General features: G+C 46.6%; 1 long non-coding RNA gene across 1 annotated transcript in view; it reads right to left on the reverse strand.

The window, feature by feature from the left end:
• Positions 1–864: 864 nt before the first annotated feature.
• LOC112957790 overlaps positions 865–22,759 on the reverse strand; it is a 150,823-nt gene continuing 128,928 nt past the window's right edge. The window contains exons 2-3 of the long non-coding RNA XR_003251270.1: positions 15,317–15,435; positions 865–937 (exon numbers count right to left, since the gene is read on the reverse strand). This is a non-coding gene — a long non-coding RNA (uncharacterized LOC112957790). The remainder of the gene's footprint in view (positions 938–15,316; positions 15,436–22,759) is intronic.

The following is a 22,759-nucleotide window of genomic DNA, read 5'->3' on the forward strand; positions in this document are numbered from 1 at the left end:
CGGTCTAGCAAGTATTATCAATTAGTTATTACTTAACACTATAGCACAACRTTTCTGCAGTGTCCCCATGCACATGCCCAGGCCAAATATATTTATATCAAGAGATAGTTCCTACACCAAAGTGCTCACAAGCTCAAAAGGTATGACAGAAGCTGTGAGAAAAGGAGATTTATTGTGCCCATTTTCCACTTTTATTATTATTCCCTTTTGGAATGGGGGACCAAATCGAGTAAATAATGTGCCAGGCAGTCAGCAAYCGAGCTCAAACCCTTCTGTCCCTTACAGCCCCAAATGGGACACTGCCAGGATCCCTCTTCCCAGCCTGTCCATTTGCAGCCTAGGCCCCGCTGCTTACTCCAGGCACACCGTTTTGTCTGAGATTTCTTTGGCTGGTAAGCAGACCCTGGGAAGTGCCCGGTCAGCACTCTCGTAATGAAGGTCACTTCTTTTGCTGACTGCTGTTGAAGGGGTCCCTGGGCACCATTTCACTTGCAGGCAATTCAGTGAGCAGACAAGCTTCCCTTTGCTTTTGGGTTCTTTTTCTTCCTTTTCCTTCCTTTTTCTTTTTGCAGTGTTTCATARGCCAAAGCACCTGATTAATTCAGCAGTCTCCACACAGCACTCAGGCAGTGTATGATTAGCCTCTCAATGTACTTTAAGCCGTTGTGAGCTGAACTGCTGTGATCTTCCATAAATTCTTTTACAACAGTGCGAGCAACTACTCATTTAATAAGGGCGGTCTCCATTAATTTCAGGACCTCATCATGCCCCTATATCTCCAAAAAAGCACAGAATAAGGAGCAGGAAAATTCTCACCCACTGAAGGAGGCCTGAATAGCAATGTACCTTAAGTGCCACTGCTGCTGCCAGAAASAGAGCCAGTGACCTGGCTTTGGACTGCAGCATCTCCCAGGAGAAGGGTTGTTTGCTCAGAGACCTTCAGGAGAGACGAGAGCAACAGGTTATGAGAGAGCTTTCAAATGAGGGTGTTTATCAGTGYTTATCAGTGGGCAGTGATGCACCTTTGATGTGTCTTGGATGAGCAGGGACCTCATGCATAAAACATAATCCCTGCGCAGGGCCTGATCTAGAACCTTCATTAACGTTTTGCAGTTGCACTGAGGCAGGGCAAACCTGCTAGTGCTTATTCTAAAACACAAAAAAAATCTTGCACCCAGCTTTGGGAATCCTCTGCTGATAGCCTCCCTCATACAGAAAGCATATAATTAGAGTCAATAAAGTAATGCAAGTGGGACATAAAGCATTCATAAAGTACAYGGAGAGAAACAAGGAGTAACAATGTGACATCGTATATGAGGAAGGCAGAGATACAATTTTAGATTTTTAAAAGGCCCTAGTTATGTATTATTTGTAATATGTTAGTGCTGGAAGACCTAAATCACATTTGCATTGTACTGCACTCTGTACAAACATTTGTTTGTACAGACAAAGATGACCTGAGAAGTTTCCATTATGAATAGCTAAATAAYAAACATAAATAAAGCAAATTCGGGTAACATATTTCAGAAATAATCTGCAAATTAAAACTGTATTCCCCAGAAACAGAAAACCTTCTTTCCATCACTTGGGGTTCCTTCACTTTGACTCTGTTTGACTGTCTTGATCTTTTCTGAAGACCTAGATGAACATCTCTTCAATGTTCATCCAACGCAGCCATCCACCACCCAGGCAATAGAGCTTATGCCTAATTACTGCCACCCTGGATAAATTTATTCTCTTTTTCAAATAATGGTTTCTGTTAAAACAATCAATCAAACAAACAAACAAGCAAACACACGCCTGAGCTCAGGAACAGATCATGTTTCAGATGGGCTGTCCCATCGCATTGCATTTTAAATGGTCAGCTGGCAAAAAGGGAGGCCGTTTCTGCCTTGCTGTCTTCCAACATCCATCTCTTTTTCTCTTCTTGTCCCTAAACAATGTTTTATCAACCCTCCAGCCGTAGGAGATGGCAAAGCTTCAGGTGAAGATAGTGAGCCATAGTGAGTCCTTAATGACTTCTCATTGGACTTTTCACTTCAAGAACCTGTAGGGTTCCATCCAAGTGGTCACGTATCCAGTTCAAGAGATGTTATGGATTATCTTAAATATTTTTAAAAAGAAAAGACTGCTTCCATTCTCCACGGTCTGCATGGACCTTCCAGCTCCCTTCTAGATGCCATTCACATTTGCTCTTTCATCTTTGTCCAGCAGCTACAGTTGGCAAATGCCCTATGAGTCACTACCTGGGTGCTGTGGCTTGTGCAAGTGTTCCTTTAATTTAGTGAAAAGGAGACAACAGGTGAAATGAGGAGGATTTCTCTCCTGGGATTTCGAAGAAGGAATTTTTAAGTGCGCCTTAAGTTGCGCACACTGCCATCTGAAATAATCTTTTCAAGCTTGTTGGCATTCATGAAGGGTTTCTTGTTTTTCTTCTGAGACGTGTGTTTCCAAGTGCGGGCAGTGGAATAGATTTTATTTTGAATCACATAGAACTATCAGGGAGGGAGACAGATGAAATTTGGGCAGGGGGGGAATTACTTCACACACAGGAAGAGCAGCAAGGTCATATATGTATCTCTGTTGCTTATTTGTTTTTTTATGGGTGTTTTCATCACTTTTTCAATGCATAATACATGAAAAAATGTTAGCAATAGAAAAGGCAAAAAGAAGAATAACAGGCATGCTGAGATGCTGCAACATGTGAAAAACAAGACACAGGCATATCTATCAAGAGATTAAAATTGTTTAAAATGAATAAGATAAAAACCTGGTATTGTCATCCCCTCTTGTGGATATTTAGTTATCTGTAGTCTAGAAGCTAAGCAATCAGAAAAGGAGTCATTGTTGGAAATCCTCAGCTTTTCCACAACTAGGTTGGCTTTTGCTTTAATAAATCATCTATTTTTTGTCCTAGATAATGCTCCTGTAATCTAAAGTGCATATCCAGCAATGATGCTCTCTCAAAAAAAAAAAAAAAAAAAAACCACACACCAAAAAAACCCCCCCAAAACTCCCCACAAATCAAAAAAACCACCACAGTAGCAGTTGTTTTTAACTTTAAATCATGCAAAGGGAATTGTTTCCCTGTTTTTAGAATAAGGGTAACTTGCCAGTCATACTACGACATATCTCTTAGCCCTCCAAAGACCTACACCCTTTCCAATAAAATGGTGATTTTAAAGAGTTGATACTTCTGTGTGCTTCAGGATATTCTCCAAAAATATGCTGTCTGAACAGTTTAAAACGCTCAAAGTCTCCAATTTCCAAAAATGTTATTACAATGCAGTGATTTCCTTGCGCTTGAAAGAACTACTCTTGATTTATTCTGATACTGTGATCCTGCTTTACATCTCATAAGGTTAGAAATTGGTCTTTATTATTGGTAATTCTCCTGATAGTGTTGACTTGATTATTATTGCTGTTAACAGCCCAACGTGTAACATGTTAATGGTCCATGGCTTTGCCTTAGGAAGGCCACCTAACGAACCGGCTGTTTACAGCTGCTAATGATCGATTCGACAGTGATTACACTGCTTAATTCAACAGCAGCATGAATCAAAGATGACACTTCTTTCTTTCTAGGCTGTCACTTAGGCTTTAGTGCTCTTCATGGTAATGGGTGTTGAAGGGTGTTTATCAGCATGGTCATTCTCCACATTTCCTCCTTACAGCACTGCCATAAACTATTTTTAGTGCCGTGTTGCTACAAAAATAAGCAGCTGATGACTGAATTGCACAGAGAAGAAAGATCCCAGATATTAACCTCTCACTGATGGCCAGCTTGGACACGGTGGTGCTTGTTCTTGGAGCTCAGCCACAGGGTCGAGTTCGACACGACCCCGCATGTTAACTGAGCCATAACAGATGTCCATATCTGCAATATTGTCTGCAAACAGAATAATTTAGCTCAGCTTGGGCCACAGTGAAATAGGTCGAAATGAGTCAACTTACACAACTGGTAAAGGTTCACGTGGCCGATTCCTGAAGCTCAGCTGATGTGTCGTAATCCATTCAGCTTCAGGAACTCAGTCAGGTTTCTTAAAGCCAGTTATGTCGAAGTTGCTTTACACAACCTTGGCAGCATGAAGGGCCCATAAAGGAGGTATAAATTACAGATTTATACAGTTTCAGTCACTTTAAGGATCATCTAAATGGTCACGGAGTTGTAAAGAGGCCCTAGTGTGGCATCAGGTGAGGGAGCAGAAAACAATATGCCGTTAGCATGCCCTGTCCATTAAGCAGCTAATGCCACTTCCCCAAACACCCCCGTCACCACTGCAGACACGTCCCCAGCAGCAGGGCTGCCGCCCCCATGGCTTCACAGCCGGCAGCTGGCACGGGTGCCAGCTTAGCCTTTCCTAATGCCACCCATCCRTAGACCAGGTGCCTCATCCTCACAGCTCCCCCATGCGCCTGGCAGTTGCGGGGCCACGGGGATGGTGGTGGCTGTGAGGGGCAGCCGCAGCGCCAGCCCTGCTCTGCCCAGACCTGCTTCATCCCCACTCACATCTTCTCAGTGTCTTGACAATCACATCTCCCCGTGCTTGAGCACAGTAGGAATGCTCCTTGCATGCTCGGCGGCATCTCCCATGCTTGAGCACAGTAGGAATGCTCCTTGCATGCATGGTAGCATTTCCCCATGCTTGAGAACAAGCAGGAATGCTCCGTGTGTGCTCAGTGGCATCTGCCCACGCCTGAGCACAAGCAGGAATGCTCCTTGTGTGCTCAGTGGGATGCTCCTTGCAGGAATGCTCCTTGCACGCTCCATGTCGCAGCAAGCCCGTGCTGCAGAGCAGACTCCAGGCCCTGCTCCAACCCAGGGGCAGGGCACTGCTTCACCCCGCTCCCGTCAGCCCTTCCAGCATCCATGGAGGTTGCACAGAGGATTTAAAGAGGATAGAAGCAGAGCTTGACAATCCGGCTGCCCTGTTTTCAAAGGCATTTCTCCCAGATGGTATTACCCAAGTCTCATAATCAGAGTTCGTCAAGTTTTCTCTGCATGGCTCTAAGGCAAAGTGAAACAGCTCATTCACCTCTTCTCACAAAAATATCCAGGTAGCTCTGATGCAGGAATATAAAGGGTCTTACCAGCTACATTTCAAAGTCTAATGTCCAAGTGCTTTGAGAAAATGTCTTTGCTTAAGCCTATGAGAAAGCTTTTTCTCCCACTGCTATACAGTCCTTGGAATACAGTTACAAGCCCTGTTCACCAAATGGAGACCATAATAGCCCCATTTGAGATAGCCAATTCAGCAATTCTTATCTCTGCAGCCTCTAGACAAATGATTGCCAGATGATTAATAGTACAATATATAATACACAGACACTGCTGGGTAGCCCAACCACTATTACTTCAAATAAACAGAAAATACAGAAATAACAATGCACACAATAAAATACAGAAAATAAAAATGCTTAGGTTGTTATTATTTAATAGACCAATTAAACTAAAATGCTGACAAATTAACTTGAATGAAATTGCCTTGGAAACAGCTTATTTGTGGAAGAAAACAATTTCCGAGGCTTTTTTTGCCAAAAATCTTTGAAGTATTGAAACTTCCAGAGTGGAAGCTGCATAGACTGTGTCCAGTAATAAAAAGAAAATGTTATTTTTGAAAACAGTCTTTCAGTAATGATACCACATTCAGCAGGACTACTTGTTTGGTTACCTGACATCACAAGTGAAATTGTTACTTCCTGAACAAAGATGTATTTGGGAATGATGTATTGCATTTCCCATCTGCTGCTTTCTTCTCGTTTCAGCAACACGCAGAGTAGAAAACAGAGACACAGGTTTAAAAGCCTGCAGGGCACCCGAGGAGCTGACACTTCTGTCAGAGCTGGTTTCCTAAAGGATTACAGCTGCACATGACCCCAAAGCTCAGCAGAGTCTTAACCTCAGAGCTGGCTTTCAGCTCTGGGCATATAATCAAGTGATTTGATTTCTTTTTCTTTTTAAAGATTTTTTTTTCCTTTTTAAATGTGTAAGCACAATGCAAGTGCTGGGAATGAATGCTACAAACAGAAGGGCTGTGAGCAGACCACACACTAGCCATTTTTCTTTCCTGAACACAATTAGCACCTCTTGAAGACAGCGAGTTGCATTAAGAACCCCATTTTGAGCTCCTTATTAAAAATTACCAGAATTATACAGGGCAAGAAGTCCATCCCTTGCAGCTGTGCATGCTGGATGTGACGGCGCTCAGGTGCTCCTGCAAGGAGCTCTGTGCCAGCGCGCACCACGTGCAGCCCTGATGTGCCAGGGGAAGAGATGACAGCAGGCGTGTGCAGGGGCCAAGTCCCTTCTTGTTTTCTGCTCTGCTCTCAGCCACATTTACCTCGCACTGATGCTGCCCAGGGGAGTTGTGCAAATCCGAACTCCTGCAGCACCGCGGCTCAGAGCTGTTTTGTGCTGACGGGGCTCAGCCCAGGAGAATGAAATCCAGTCCTGGTGAATCGGATCCGTGCTGCATTACCTGAGTGCCTGGCTCTGCGCTCCGTGATGCTGCGGCGGTGCCTGGTCCCTGCCCATCCTGGAACATCTGCCCTGTGAGCAAAGGCTGAGGGAGCCGGGCCTGTTCAGCCTGGGGAAGAGAAGGCTGAGGGGGGACCCGAGCAGTGTCTGGAGACACCTCAGGGGAGGCAGCGAGGCAGAGGGGGTGGCCTCTTGTCAGTGGTGRCCAGCGACAGGACTAGAGGAAGGTGCCTGCGCGGGGGACGCTGGTGAAAGAACAACAGCCCTCATTAGGCTGCTCTGAGCCTCCGCACGCTCCCAGCGCCAGAAGCGTCTCCAAACCGCCGCTTCCCGAGGAGCGGCATATTAATTTTATAAAGCTTTGTCTTTCCAGAGCTGCTCGCTCGTGTTCTTAACAAATCCCCTGCTGCGTTTTATCATCTAAATCTATTAGCTGCAGCTAAAAGCTATTATTTCCTTTGCACTGCAGGGAGGCAGCAGGTGAGCGCCCCAGCGCACGGCGTGACGGGTGCCCGCCGGCTCGGTCTTGCCTTGCGCCGGAGCTGGCCGCTCAGGCCAAGTCCTGTGCAGGGCATCGCCCCGGCCGGGGCTGCCCGGGGGAGGGCGCATGGCCGGAACGGCGCTTGGAGCCGGGAACGGCGCCCACCTTCTCCCAGCGAGGAGGGCTGGATTCTGCACAGCAGCGCCGGAGCCGCTGGCTGTGCAAAGAGGGTGAAGTAGAAGAGGGGACAGCCGCGCACTGCGTGAGCACTGCCACTTCTGCACCTCTCCAAGCATGGAGAAAGAYGTGACCCTGTCCTTAGGCATGCTACTGTGAGGCACGGGTACACGAGGAACAGAACAGCCCGTACGCGGGGTCCCTGTCTGCCGAGGAACTCCCTAGTGACCCTCCCAGCAGCTTTCCCAGCGCCCTGGGGCGCAGCCACGCACAGGCACACGCTCCAGCGAGCTGCTCTGCCCACTGCCAAGGCCACGTTTCCTCCACTGCCCATTGCCACGAGCAGCGTGAGCCACTTGTGCCGCTCGCGTGGCACATCCGAGGCCCAGAGCCCTGCGCCGGCGCCGCCGGGCACTGCCCCGGAGCCCTGAGCTCCTTCCCTCACAGGACCCCGGCTCCGGGAGCGTGACAGTTCCTGCTCCTATTGATTTTAACCAAGCAGCTTGAAACAACTATTAACCTTTCTAACTACATGCTTTTCTTCAAAACGCATCCCAGTTGCTTTTCAAAATTAATGAATTGATGCAAATTCACTTCTATTGACCAACTTAAAATGTCAAGGCTGTTGGGAGGAAAAGCGCTAAAGAGATGCAAATCTGGTTATGCAAGCGCCGGGGTGCTACGCACTTGGGCACTTGACTTCTTTGAGGACTCAGCTCTGGTCCTCAGCCTGCTGCGCTTCATCTCCTTTAACTCTATTTAGTGAGCTCGGTAGATTTGTCACACGCACTTACAACACTTTGGAAAACTATTATTTAGAAATGTGTGCATGTATATCCATTTCCAGTCATGGAGATGGAAACAGTCATAGCCAGCATTTATTATTTAAATACAGACTTGGCAGTGAGCTCTGCTCACATCCCTGGATGAAAGCTGCTCTGTGAGATCCTCAACAAACTCCATGTCCTACCAGGACTTGGTCCTTTCACACATCTCCATCCTGAATAGCCTTTTCCTTCCCTAACTGCTCATCTCYTGTGTCCCAGAGCCTTCTCATCCTTTGCCTCCTCCGAGGCTTCAGAACAACAGATAACTCACAGAGGCAATACAGCAGAAACTCACCCTACTTATGTAATGGCTGAGCATAGGAGAAAGGAAAGAACCAGCACCGTACCATCGTGCCGACGTTAACTGGGTTTTATTTTACCCACACAAACATGCGAGCACTGTTTGCAGCCGTTTCCTGTGCTGGGGTTGCCAGTAAAACTACCAGGAGGATATAATCAAATCACAGAATGATGGAAGTTGGAAGGGACCCCYAGGGATCCCCCAGCGCAGCCCCTGCTCCCGCAGGGACACCCAGAGCACGGGGCACCCGGGCGCATCCMGGYGCCTTGGGAAGATCTGCAGAGCAGGAGCCTCCGCAGCCTCCCYGGGCAGCCTGGGCCAGGGCTCGGGCACCCTCACACCAAACAAGTTCTTCCTCACGGSCACACGSAGCTGCCTGGGCTTCACCTTGTCCCCACTGCCCCTTGTCCTGGCACTGGCCACCACCCAGAAGAGTCTGGCCTCATTCTCTTGACTAGTCCTTAATTATTCAGACACTCTGATAAGATCCCTCACAGTCTGCTCTTCTCCAGGCTGAAGGGGCCCAACTCCTTCAGTCTTTCCTTACAGTACAGATGCTCTAGTCCCAGATCATTTCTGTAGCCCATACTGGATTCTCTCCAGTAGTGCCACACTCCTCTTGTCCTGGAGAGACCAACACTGGACCCAGCCCTGCAGATGTGGCCTCACCAGGGCACAACAGAGCAGAGGGACAGGATCCCCTCCCTCAACCTTCTGGCAACACTGCCCAAGGCACCAGGAGACCATCGRCCTTCTGGCCACAAGGGCACATTGCTGGCTCTCGGTCAGCCTGGTGTCCACAAAGTCCTCCTCTGCAGAGCTGCTCTCCAGCAGGTCACCCCAGGCCTGTCTTAGTCCTGGGGTTGTTCCTGTCTAGAGGCCRGACCCTGCACTTACCTTCATCAAATCTCATGAGGTTCCTCTCTGCTCACCTCTCCACCTGTCCAGGTCCCCTGGATGGCAGCACAGCCTCCGGTACAGCAGGCACTCCTCCTCGCTTGGGATCATCAGCRAACATGCTGAGGGTGCACTCTGTCCCCTCACCCAGGTCACCAAGGAATAGATCAAGGCAAAACAATTTCCAGGACAGTCTTACAAAGGAAGGAGCAAAGTGAAGGAGCAAACATTGCTGTGCCCTTCCCATGCAGCAGCACCTTCTCACTGCTCCATCATCAGTGCTGCAATAGCTTTATGATTGCAGAGAAGCAATGAAAACTGCACCTCTCCCAGGGCCTGCTCTAGGCCTCCACATTTCCACATAGCTTCCTGCCCTAAACTTTGCAGAAAATACAAATCTCCCACCCTTTGCTCCCCTTTATTTTCCTCCCATGGCCTTAATAAATTAACCACATTCAGGTGACTTCTCCAGGAGACTGTAAACGTAAAATCTACAGCAAAACACCTGACAATGTGGAAGTCCCAATCTGAAGGCATAGGATCATTCTGCTATTTCAAATTAGCTCCTCTCAATAAGATAAGCACTGTTCTGGCTAATAGAAACTGAATAAAATAATTCAMGGTAGGCTCAGCCTCATGGCCCAGTGAGGAACCTCAGCCTAAGGCAGGCACCTGGCAAGTGCACCTTTGCAAGGCAYTTTGCCCCATCATCTGATATGTTCCAAAGGATATTTTCTCTAAATACTGTTTCACTTTGTATTTCTAAATAAACACCTSCCTGCTTTATACAACAGGCAGAAGAAAAACCTGGGCTTCAGAATTGAAAAAAATCTGTATGTAGCTTAATAATAGGCTAAAGCGGCTTATAGTTAGCTCATGCTAAGCATGGATGAAGGAGAAAATCTGAAGGAAAAAGAAAGGCTGATTTTTAAGTGAATTAAGGTGATAGGAATGATCTGCATTTATTTGTCCTATAGGTTAGTTTGCTGACAATTTTTTTTTCCTGGAGGGCCTTTTAATTATGCATAGAAATCTCATCAAATACAGATGAAGAAGGTCAGAACAATTAATACAAAACAAACACTTCAGCATAATGCACYATAATGATTATTTTCGCAACAATCCGTTAGCAAGTGCCAGGAACGTCTGGTGCATTTTAAACTCACTCATTATGAGGTTTTCCGAACCCGTAACAACACTCCAGCAGATCGGCAAGCTCAGCTCTCCAAGGAAGGACACCCTGCTTCAACTGTCCGCTCCTGAAACATCAAACTCACTTGGTGCTGGCGGAACCRAAGAAGCTGGAGCTCGCACGAGCCTCATGCAGAAAGGAGATGGGTAAGGACAAGGTAGACCAGCACCAACATAGAGGTTTAATTTACTGATACTGCTACTTGGTGATCTTTGTGAGGCGCCTCAAGTCCATAAGCATCACACTCCCGTTTCTGTGGAGCTAGAGCTGCTCACAGCAACGCGGCCRGCCCCACGAGCCCTGCGCCCAGGTGTCGCTGCAGACACAGAGTGACGAGTGAACATGAATGTTCATGGATGTTAAACCTGGCTTTTCATCGCTCTTCTTTTGCAGGAGAGTGATCATGTACTGCTAGCAAGCCTAAAACACATTCCCACAGCTCCTTCTTTTCCTCCTATGGGGTTTTTGGCCCTCCTAGGTCCAGCTTTCAGCTAYGTTCCAACCCCTGTGAGCTGGATGAAGCCTTCAGCAGGACAGCCCTGCTGGCCACTGGAACCCTGAGTGTGTGTCAGTGACAATCTCTTTTCCTGAAAGGTTTGCCAGGACATCGAGATGTAGTTCCTTTTGCAGGGAATGCCCTTGCTGGTTCAACACCAGGTGCCTAACCATTGCACTCTCTAGAACAGCTCGCGTAGGAGCCCTCTTCTCCTGCACATGCTGCCGCTGCAGCTCCCTCCGCRCGCTGTCACTGCCTGCATGTTAGTTTAAGCTTCACATTTGAGGCTGCATACAGAGATATCAGGCAATAAAATCACAAATGGAGGATTTTAAAGACAAAATGTTTCAGAGAAAGTTTGAAAATGAAACCAAACCTACCTAGTTCAAAGTAATTGAAAGGCTAGATTCATCCCACACTGAGTTAAGGCTATGCAGACTATAAATACAACTACGACAACAGCCTCGGCATTTTCTGTCGAAATTCAGTTTCACTGAGAACGCTAAGACTGCACCTGACAGTTCAGTGGCTTTTCTAAGGGCACACCAATCCCTCTGGACCTCCCAGCACTGCCACTGGGGCCCTCAGCTCCTCCCGTGCTGCGTGCACCATCTGCAGTGCTTGGGCACTGTTATCCCCCGAGAGTGGAGGGACTTCAGCAGCTCAGCATCAAAGAGGAAAAGTTGTCAGGAAGACAACATCCCCTTCACCTGATGGCCCTCACTCTTTCCCTGCTCCAGCTACATACCTGCAAGAGTTTGGGAATCWGAGAATAAGCACAGAAAAGGTCTCCGTGTGAGTGAAGCTAAATSGGTGTTTGGAGATGCTGGCCATGCTGTTACAGTGTTACAGGAATTGCCTTTTTTTGCAGCAATGCTGATATCTGGATTGTGTCTTTCGGGTCCATACTGGAGCATATTGGAGTGAACAGGAGTCATTCCTCTATCTGAGAGCAATTCTGCATTTGGCCTTTGCAGAGAGGTATGGATGGAGGAAAGGAGAGGGAGCAAGGCAGGGAGAGGAGGGGAAAGAGGGAATGTGCCTGTGTTTGGATGGATGCCTGACCTGGGAGTACTGTTCTGTGCTCAGAGGGTCCCTGGGGTTACGGGCAGATCTGCCACCGCTGCAGATCCCTCTTGTAATGGACCTTTTAATGGCTTCTGCAGTCTGCAGACCTTGGGAAAGCCACTGTGGCCACGTGTTTCTCCCAGGCTCCTATTTATGAATTGCCTCCTAGGATTTTCTTGCAGTTCACACAGMCTTAGGAACAGTTTGGAATTAATTTCTTATTGATTTATGCTCCATTAATAGCAAGTTGCCACAGGAGATGTAAATAATTTTTAAAATGGATGCTGTAAATCTCCTTGATTATGTCCACAGCTAAATTTTGCAATGAGCTCATACTCTTGCTTATTACTGGCTCATTAGCCTTTATCTTGATTTTCATTAACTGTGCACAAACCAAGACACTGCAGTGACGGTTCCCTCCAAAAGAAGAGAACAAAGCAGCTACCTGTCTTTTTACAGAGAGAAGGCCAGCAAGGAATCTTCAGTGCTTCAGAAAGAAGTGAGAATCTTCTTGGCCAATTGCTAATAATACATTTGGCATTCCCTGTGAATGAACACCATCCTCTCTCTCCTTTCTGTTCCCAAAAATCCGGATTGCCCTTGCTGCTACTTTTCTCTTTCCTTCTGTGCTTTCTTGTATCCTCTCCAAATTCCAATACTGTGTCARGCTTTCATCTTTGGATCTTCTCATCTCTGAGCAATAACAGGTGACACTTCACGTACAAAACCRTCTGTGTACCCATCACAGCAGGGCTGTGCACGGTGCTGAGCTGCTCTCACATAAGCCCCAGGTCCCGGAGAAGGGCACTCAAAGAGCCTTCCTTGTGGAAGACCTCTTTCCTACGCACAACACAGCAAGGACAGCATATGTGGGATCCATATCACAGTACGGCCAGGAAAGCCATCAGAGACAGGCACAGGGACATTCATGTATCCCTAAGGAGCACGTGGCTCCTTCAGACCCAGGGAAATGTCTTAGCCAGGACTTCTCTCTTCRTATGCACCACAAATTCCTGTAATAGACTTGATTTCTTATCTCTATTACTTGCATTGTGTAGCCAAAGGTAAGTATTTAGAACCTCTTTTAACTCTTTTAGTATCAAAAAGAAGACTCCTATGAAGCAAAGCAGGAATAAGCTCAGTATAATACAGTATGCTGCAAACCAGGCCATGCACATAASGACCAAGTCATTCACAAGGTGCAGACACATTTCATGAATGGCCTTTCCTTCTGACCCAGAACTGATCCCTAGACTTTAATTGGTGAAAATTTAACCATCTACATAAACACAAGCACACCTGGATGACCTGCCACGGTAGCCATGTAAGAGGCAGATTTTTGTCGATACAAATRGGATTTAAAGTGCAGTGCTCCAGCTGCACAAATGACTCTGACCTTGTGCAGAACTCGTTCCTTCTCCTAAAGCTCCTCCTGCAGTGTCTCACACAGCCAACACSTGGCACCCAGGGAAGCCACGTGTTCTGCAAGGGGCTGGTTTGCTGGAGTTCCTCTGTCTTTATAATGTTCAACTGAAACAGTGATCTGGACTTTATTTGTAAAAGTCCACGAAAGGGGTATTAGATTCAAGATGCTGATTATATAATGGAGAGGAAAGAACAAATCAGAAACTTTCTCTCTCAAAAATGTACCTTACTATCACTTCCAGAAGTGAAACTAGTGTCCCTTCCTCTCTCTTGCCTTCTCCCCAGCTCCTTCTCCCCCAAACAAGAATTAAACCGTCAAACCTGGAATTAAGCCATGTAAAAGAGCCAAACCCCATGAAAAGAGTCAAACCCCATGAAAAAAAAGAAATGGCTTATAATATGCCAGATTGCTATTATAAAAAGACTCTTGTAGAAATCAGACTCCTCTATTAAGGACAGAAGATCTGTACTGATGCAGAGACAGCTCAGAAAAAGCCAAAGTCCCCTCTGGCCTAGTGCCAGTGTAGGAGCCTGGAGCAGCCCAGAATGCCACAATCCTGCATTCACATCAGATCCTTCCCCCAAACTCCCTTATATTTTCAGAGGCCTCCACTCACTTAAACTTCAGAGTCCTCTTTACTCTCTTGGCTTTTGAGTGGCTTCCTAACAAGGCATTATATGTTCACATAACAACTTGCCCCGCTGGGGTCTATTCCTATAGTGCAACTCCTAACTGTTCAAGTATTATTAAAACCAGAGCAAAGTTAAAAAATTAAAGATAGTCATATATATATTTCTGTAAATACATTATTTGGAATAAACAACCACCATCATGGAGGTCATTTTCTTTCTTAACAACAGTCACCAAGGACTGTGATACAAGATACCTACTACTCTGCTTAGCCCTTCACAGGTTCATACACCCTATAAGACTCCATACATCACTTACATTGGTCTTGCCCCTTACCTTGGCTTTTTCTCTTATTATTATTTTTACTTGGATTGTGATAGTGTGGATAACCCAGGCAAGCAGAGGCTTCAATGCATGCAGTATCTCAGATAAAATATGCTCCATCCTTCAAAGAAAGAGCATTGTTTGCTTTATATATTCTCAGTAACTACACACAAATCCCCTCGCTTCCAAATCTGAGCAGGAGTTGAGCCCATCAAGCTTAGAGACTTAACAATATGCCTGTCCCTCTACAAACATAAAGATTACGTGGTATAGAAAACAAAATCAAGAAAAGAACTCAACGCTACTGTACTTGTTAGATGCAGAGCCACCACCAACAGCTGTAAAATAGCTGGAAATGAAAACACTGTGGTCTTCAGAAGAATAATTTTGTACATAAACTCGTTGGATTAATGCCTATATGTTGTTTTCTGATATTCTTGGCATGCTCTTTGGCTACTTTAGTTTCTTCTCAGCAATCACCTTGCTTTCCTTTTTATTTTTGAAATATATAGAGGGTTTGAGATGAGAATGCTGAACAGAGCAGTGAGCAGGGGACGTTCTGAGGAACTGAACCATGCAGGGAGGGAGTGATCAACCCAAGTCTGGGCCACTTAATTTTCAGCCAACCTAACAAGTGCATTTGTTTTGCTCTTCTTTTAAACTTTGTCAAGGATATCCTGATATCCTTAATGTTAGGAGATGAATCTGTTACGAGGAACTACTTTTCATTGGCATTTACTCAATCAARCTTGTCATGAAGGCAACATCTGTCCAGTAATTTTTTACTTCAAGTCATTAGTTATAATATCCAGCTTCACAACCAAACCCACAAATCTTTCTGAAAGCCAGCTAGAGTGACATTGAATACTACTTTATATTTTATCCGAAAAATGTCAGGAAAAAAGCCTTTGTCTTGGTCACCTGCTGATATAATCATTATGATTGAGGTGAAGGGTTCACATACAGTTTGGACAAGGAAGCGCGTACGTCCGACGGTGTGTATGCACAGGAACGCCTACCTCAGCACACAGGGCAGAGGCGCAATGGCCTCTTGTGGTCAATCCGCTGTGTCCGCAGCACCGTCCTCCATGCAGGCTGCACCTCCCAGCCAAGATGTTCTTGCTTCAGCCGCTGCACCCTGTAGCRACACACATATGTGCAATTAGAATAAGCTGTCTCTACTCAAAAGAACAAGCAACCCCCATGAGCTCTGCCCAACACAACGGACTAGACGTACACAGCAGCTACCCCTGCAGCAGAGCTCAAGTCCTGCTGTCGTTCCCTGGCCTCCTGCTGGACAATGCGAATTTTGGCCGTTCACTCCCTGTCACCTTTGAAGCACCCATGCAATCTCACTCCAGTGCGTGACTGCGGAGCGAGGCTCATAAAATCCCAGGACTKCTCTTCACCAGCAGCCCAGTTTCTAAGGCAATCCCTCTCCACATCAGGAATAACAGATCTTCTCATTCTGAAGTGGTACAGAAAAGCACTGGCAGTAAAATGTATCAAAACTATATCTTGTTAGYCAAACTGGATTGTTTTCTTTTTTCAATAGACTTATCAAAACAGATTCAAGGCATCTGTGTTATATCTGGAGTGAAGTGGCAGATACAGTCTCAGAGAAATTTTACCTTGAAAATTAATTAAATAGGCTTAGAGAGAAGCACTTTCATGTGGGCTGGAAATTAATTGAAAGGCAGCACACCAAAGGTAATGATGAATATTAATGTGCTGAGTTGGTGGCAATATCTAATAGGGTGAGATTTTTATCTACCGCTGCGGACAGGGAAATATTGTAGAAAGACATTAAAAACCATGTGATTTCAATTAAGAAGAAATTAGGTTAATACACACAGGAGTTGGAAGGAAACACACTCAACAAAAGTGCGAACCTTTAATGCGCTCAGGATATAGTGATCAGCAGTGGCCGTCACGGTCGGAGGGAGCCCTCAGTATCGGCAGCTCCTGTTGTCCCTTCCTTGGTGGCCACCGCTAATCATCACTGATCACCGCTGACCACTGTTGACCACTGTCGACCACCATTGACCACCACCAACCACCGCTGACCGCTGCTGGCCACCACTGACCATGCCACTGGAAGGAGAACTGCTGAGAAAGACCCTGGCCAGCCCAGCAACACCACGTCTGCCCTGTCTCACGGTGATGGTCTCATGGATGTACCTGGCATTGTCTGCCAGTGGCTCAGCAGGGACCAGCAAGCWCCTGGAGATGCTGAGGCTGGGCATGGAAAGCAATCTGTCCAACCTTTCCYACTCAAAAATAAGCTTGGTTCAGCTGAACCACAGCTTGACCACACCAATAAACCACTTGGCCAAGTGCTGCTTTTCAACTACTACCTCTGCTTAGACAGAATATGTCTTTTTTTTTTTTTTTGTTCACTTACTTCAAATGCTGACCTAAACGCTAAACTCTTCTCAAGTTTTTGTGCCCTAAGTCAAGATACGCTTCATGGCAAGGTATGAGAAACACATCTTAATGCCGGAGTATAGCTTAAGGATTCAGCCCAGAGACCTTCACATTCAGTTTGAAGTAGTTCCAGTAAATCGGAAAAGCAGTTTAGGGAATAATTAAGGATTAGAGCAGTCTCTTTGGCAGAAGATGAGGGAATTAAAATGGGACCATAAGACTCATCCATACTCCTAACTATTGACATYTTCCTTTGTGCCAAGCTCTGCAAATGAGAAGCACTGTGGAACGCGAAACCTGCAACTGGGAAATAAAACTTTAGCATCTCCCTGGTGCCACCGGCCGCGTCACGGCCACGAGCACATCGTGGCATTCCGTGCGGCTGCCACCTGCTCCCGTGCTCACAACCAGGACACACACAGGCACCCAAGGACAGCAGCACGACCAGCTGTTGGAACCCTAGCARTAACTTCTTACAGCTGCTCAAAAAGAAGAATTTCATTCCTCAGAAGGAAAATAAAAAAAAAATAATAATAAAAAAAGAAAGGTTATTTCCATTTACTGTTGTCTGGGGTAAACCAAGGACCAGGTGTGCATTGGAGTGGTTCATTCCGCATGGACAGGGAATGAGCTGCAGCAGGGAAATCCTGCGTTCCCTTCCCTGGATCCATTCCCTGGGAGGGAATCTCCGGCAGAGGCACGGGAAGCCGTTGGGATGCTCGCGGCCGAGCCCCTTCTGCTGGATCCCGCACCGGAAAAGCCGGCATTCCGCGAGCTGCACTTGCCCATGAGCCGCGCGCTGGTGCTCCTCGGCCACCTCGGCCACCTCTTGTCTTAAATATCGACAGAGGGATCGTTGTCTCCTGGTAGGAGCGAGAGCCGGGAGCAGAGTGCGAGGCTGATCAAAAGCAAGGGGGTCACCCATGAAATGCAGTCCGTGCTGACTTCCAACTTCTCCGTGCTCCAAGGGAGGCGTTTTGTAAAAGATCTGGCTCCTGCACGAGCAGCACAAAACTGTYCGATGCTCTTGCAGTGCTCCTGCTTCCTGTTGCTCAGCCTGAAAGAGTTTCCCCCTCCTTATCCCGCTGTGTGAAGAGTGGGTTTTGTCTCACCTTGCAAAAGAGACAATTTTGTTCTTCTGATGAAAGAAAAAAAAAAACAAAAAAAACCAAAACAAACAAAAAAGAACAGACAAAGCCAGTTACTTAAAAGGAAAAGTGTTTAGTGCCTCGAGGTCCAACTTTGCAGCTAACCCCCTGTCCAAACTGCCACCTCGGCCTGGACCGCTGCGTTTCGCAGGGCTGCTCAACCATTAACCATTAACCGGTCAAAATTATTAAAGAAAAATTTGCGCCGACTTCTTTTAAATGGGAAGCTTGCAGAGGGCAGGTAATGGAGATGGAAAACAGGCCAAGGGAAACCAAAGTTAACATTAGTCTTCTAAGAACGTGTTGGCATGAATATGTATGATGCATTATAAATTTAATTGATGGATGACCCATAACTCATAGAAATAATGGCTTATACTGAGTAATGGAAGTTCCTCTTTCAGGACTGAAATATAAGTCGCTTAAATGCCTTCCACATGGACCAGCAACAACAGCAAAGCAGAACAAAAACRAAACCAACTTTTTGGCTATTTAACACAGGTACAGCTTTCTTTATGAGAAATTTTTAAAAATCTTTCCCAGTTCAAATACAATGTTCCATTAGTCCAAATRGGTGCTTCAGCCTCCACACCCGGTACTGACTTTGCTCCTGGGCTTTGGCAGCTCCTGGCTTTGCTAACGAGCCAAACCCAGAGCCAGCCTCACTTGTTAGCTCAAGATTGTAAGAGAATCTTGCCCAAGCAAAAACTTATTGCAGTCTTGTGGCTGTGCCCCACACCGTTTTTTTAAACAGCTATCACTTTAAATGAATTTTTAAAATGAGCTTTTTAGTTTTTTAGGTACRAATCCTTCCTGCCTGGACCACAACTCCTGGCTTAGCACTTCAGCCATCCTGGTCACGAGAGGCTACACAGAAATCTGAGGTATCACGAATATTCAATGAAATTCAATGTTAAATCACACAGAAAAAACTTTATTTAAAGATGTCACTGTCATTTTGTCCACTCACCACTTACAGCTACCAGCGGTTCAAGGCAAATACTGGTCTCTTACTGGGYTGTCAGAAAGCAGCGAGAAAGGAGGAGAAAAACGGGCAAAAAGCTGGGGCATCTTCAACCTTCTCCACTGCCCAGGTGCTTCCATGGCCTCCAGCTTGTGTGACATGGCCCAGGGGCGAGGGTGGCATGAGCGTGGCCGGGCAGGAAGACGTGGAGTTTGGCCTGGACCACCGGGGGAGCCACGAAGACCTTGGCATGGAGCCCTCGGAAGTCACTGCGTTGCATTGCCATTAAATACAGCTGGTTTTATACAGGTAATCTTGCTAAGGACTTTGCCAAAATTGAAGAAAATGTCATCCGAGGTCATCTTTTCTATCCAAGTTTACAAAGCAGYGCTAGAAAACCACTCACAAAGAGGTTTATGCAGCATTGTACAGCATTTGCTGTCTGATGCTCTAGTAACACTTTAATAGTCTTGAATGAGCATTTAATTTAGATTTAATAGGGCAGCTTCTCTCTTGTAATTAAATATCAATTGATTGCTAAAAGAGCACTTGCTAGATTTAATGTATAAGAGATAAACCTTGCTAGCTCTATAATTAACTCAGAACACAAGAATAAAAGTGCAATTAATTTTACAAAATACAGAACTTATAAAAAAGTTTATCAAGTTGGTGGACATGACTGGAATTAAATGAAAGTGATGTTAAAAAATGGGTTTTATAGGGATACTAAGAGCTATTAATTAGCTTGGCTATGTATTGATGATTTTGACCTTTGATGTCGAGACTCTTTTGAGATGGAAATGAAACAACGAAAGCGGCTGTTCCCACCAGGTACACACGGCATCAGGAGACGATTTTCCTCAAACTCATAAGGAAGAAGTATGTCAGGTATCTAATGTAATTTTAATTTTTTTCTCCAGCATTAGCAGTTAGTTTATATTATCTGCACTTTTAAAAACGCAGCCTTTTAAATATTTAACTTCATCAGAACTGACAAACAGGTACTTAATTCTCATTCTGTTTTCCACATGCGTGCTCCAGCCGTTACCCTAGAGATCTTTTTAATAGGGTCAATCTCTTAAAATCAGAGCAACCAAAGAAACCAGCGCAGAGCAAAGTGTCAACCCTCTCGCAGAACTAACTACCCCGAGCTGCACAAGGAAAACAGGAACGTTCCTCATGGAAGCACCTTGGAAATGCACTGCCAGGCACAGCTAAGTGGCTGGCTTCACCTTATGCATGTTAAGGCCCTTGCTACTAAATTGTTCTCTTATTATGAGCATGATCCCGGCTCTGGGCACCTCTTGGCGCACGTGCCGGGCTCAGCGAGCAGCGGCCGCCCTTCGCACATTTTGCTTCTGGGCAAATTTAGGGAGAAAGCAAAATTCCTTCACTATGTGCCCTTCAAAAGGCCAGCGCCTCTCTCTTTGGGACAGGAATTTCCACCCGCAGCTCAGCTGTGCTCAGAAGAGACCTGGCTTTTGTGATTCGGATGCACACCGCACCAGGTGGAAAATCTCCAGGTTTTGTTTTAGTGGGCATAGTTTCTGCTTTCCTGGAAATTACCTGTCAAAAGCACTTCAGGTGTTTGACTAAAAAAAAAAGTAAAAAAAAAGATTGATTTTTAAATCAACTCTCCTCTGGAAGGAAACTTGCAAGAAGGGCACATTTTAGGCCATAAAAATGCAATTGCTGGTAGCACACAGGAAATGTGGGGGTGGACGGAGCCGGGTGTGTGCCAGGCTGGGCCTGGCAGGGCGCTGGGTCCCTGGCTTTTGTCACGCAGAACGTGAGAGCTGCAGTCACCTCTGGGGCTGGCCACAGCTCCCAAGCTCTGCCTGGCCTAAATGGCAGCACACTGAGCACATCACGAAGSGCAGCGCCGCCCTGCATTGCTTCTCCTAGGCCAAGGGAAAGCAGAGAATGTCCTGCTCAACAGCAGGAGAGCAACCCCAGGCAGCTGCTTCCTAAAGCTAGACCAGCCCTTGGCATTGCCTACAGCACAAACACACACACACGCTTCTTATATTTGATTTCAGGTCTAACTTACACATCGTGCATCCTCCAAAAACTTGTGTAGAATTAGCATCAAGCTTCTAGAGCTCACAGAGCAAGAAGGACAATTTACCAATATGTAAACCTTACCTCCACATAGCTCAAAAATAGCAAAGCTTAAAGGCTTTGCAGCTGGGAACCAAACTGATCCAGTTCCCTGGAGATCTAATGCAAAATCTCCCATTGACTTTTGCAGGTATTAGGGGAGACCCTCAGTCGACTTTATAATCTACAAAGAGAAAAYAATTGAGATTTCCAGAAAATTGGCTCAGCATTATTTTAACACTGTAAACGTTTCTGCTTGGAAATGCACCTATTGCCTGTTTCCCCTCCCAGCCCACAGATGAAACCGGGCTGTTAAAACGCTTTCTGGAAAGGGTCCCGTCCTTAGAAGACGCGTTTGGTCAGGACGGCTCGGAAGTGACTCCCTCCTTGCAGATCTCCTCGTTTCCAGCAGCGGGGCAATCGCTCACAGCATTACTTTGTACACTGGCAGTATCTCTTTTTCTCAGTCCTTTTCCCCTGCCAAAAGCCTTTCCATCCCTATCTGTATCGCTATTCTTCTCCCCTCGTCCACCGTTTATTATAGTGGGGAGGTAATAAAAACCCAAACCTCCCTGCAATAGTCCAACTATGTCCTCACAGATCAAGAGTGTAGCACGAAGGAAACGTAAAATTGAGGTATCTGCACAATGTATGTATCTGGAGCTCTTCTTCCACACGGGCTGAACTCACCCCAGACGTGAGAGTGGCTCCCCATGTGCCTCCAGGTCCTCTTGCCCATCGCAGCCGTGATGAGCAGGGGAGCTTCAGCCTCTGCCCTGGAGGTTATTTTGATCCTTTGGAGGTCTGCACATTCAGACAGCTGCTTGGCTTCGATGAAGATCAGACAGGAATGCAGTGTGCCATGTACGATATTTGATGTTATCAGCATCTCAAGGCCTGCTGAAAACAGCAGCTGGAGGAAACTCAACGCACAGATGCCCTTTCAAGCGGGAGATGCTCATGGATGGGAGACAAGGGGCTGCCAAATACAATCTCTAAAGCAAACGTGTGAAGCCATGGTGGGACAGACAGGACGCCCTGCCAACCAAGAGGCATGGAAAGTGGGTAAGGCAAGGGTTGCTGTCCTGTGGAGCAAGGAGCAGGGAGTGAACTCCTCAATGTGCCAGCCCTGTGCCACGTGTGTGTGTGCAGTAACCCCATCCAACAACAGTGACCTCATCTGTGCAGTAACCCCAACTGTGCAGGAACCCCATCCGGCAGCACCGCTTGGGACAGYGGCAGCTCTGCCAACACCTCCCCTGGCTATTTGTCAGCTTCGGGCTGCGATAATTACTGCTGAACTGRAGGCTAAAATAYGCATTTTCTTTCTTCTCCCCTTACACGGTGCCACTCCRGCTCCCTGCTGCTGCAGGTGGCCCCGCAGTCGGCTGCACCCGCAGCCACATGGGGACACACGGGGAGGCCGAGTGCGAGAGGAGCACGGGCTGAGGCTGCGAGAAGGGGACGGCCCCGCGGCTCTGCGAGGAAAGGGACGGGAYGTCCTGGGGACCTGGAGCATTTTCAGCGTCAGGAGGAATGCGGTATTCAGAGTCGGTCCCTCCCGGCACAGCTGCTCACGAGGATCAGGACCACGGGGGAGACCCCCCCTTCGGCATTTCCTAAAGGAAAGGAGCTGGGGAAGGCCAGGCCGGCTGCATCTCCTGCAAGCCTGGCTTTCTGGGCAAGATTTAGCTGCCCACACAGAGCCGCCGTCCAACCTGCTGTCCAAATCAGTTTGCACAGCACAGTGAGAATTTGTGACGTCCATGTGAATCCATGTGAATTTGCTCTCCATGAAACCACCATCCTCAAAATCTTCCCAA

The sequence above is a fragment of the Nothoprocta perdicaria genome, unplaced genomic scaffold (assembly GCF_003342845.1).
Source record: "Nothoprocta perdicaria isolate Ctin4 unplaced genomic scaffold, notPer1 scaffold_76, whole genome shotgun sequence".
Lineage (NCBI taxonomy): Eukaryota > Metazoa > Chordata > Aves > Tinamiformes > Tinamidae > Nothoprocta > Nothoprocta perdicaria.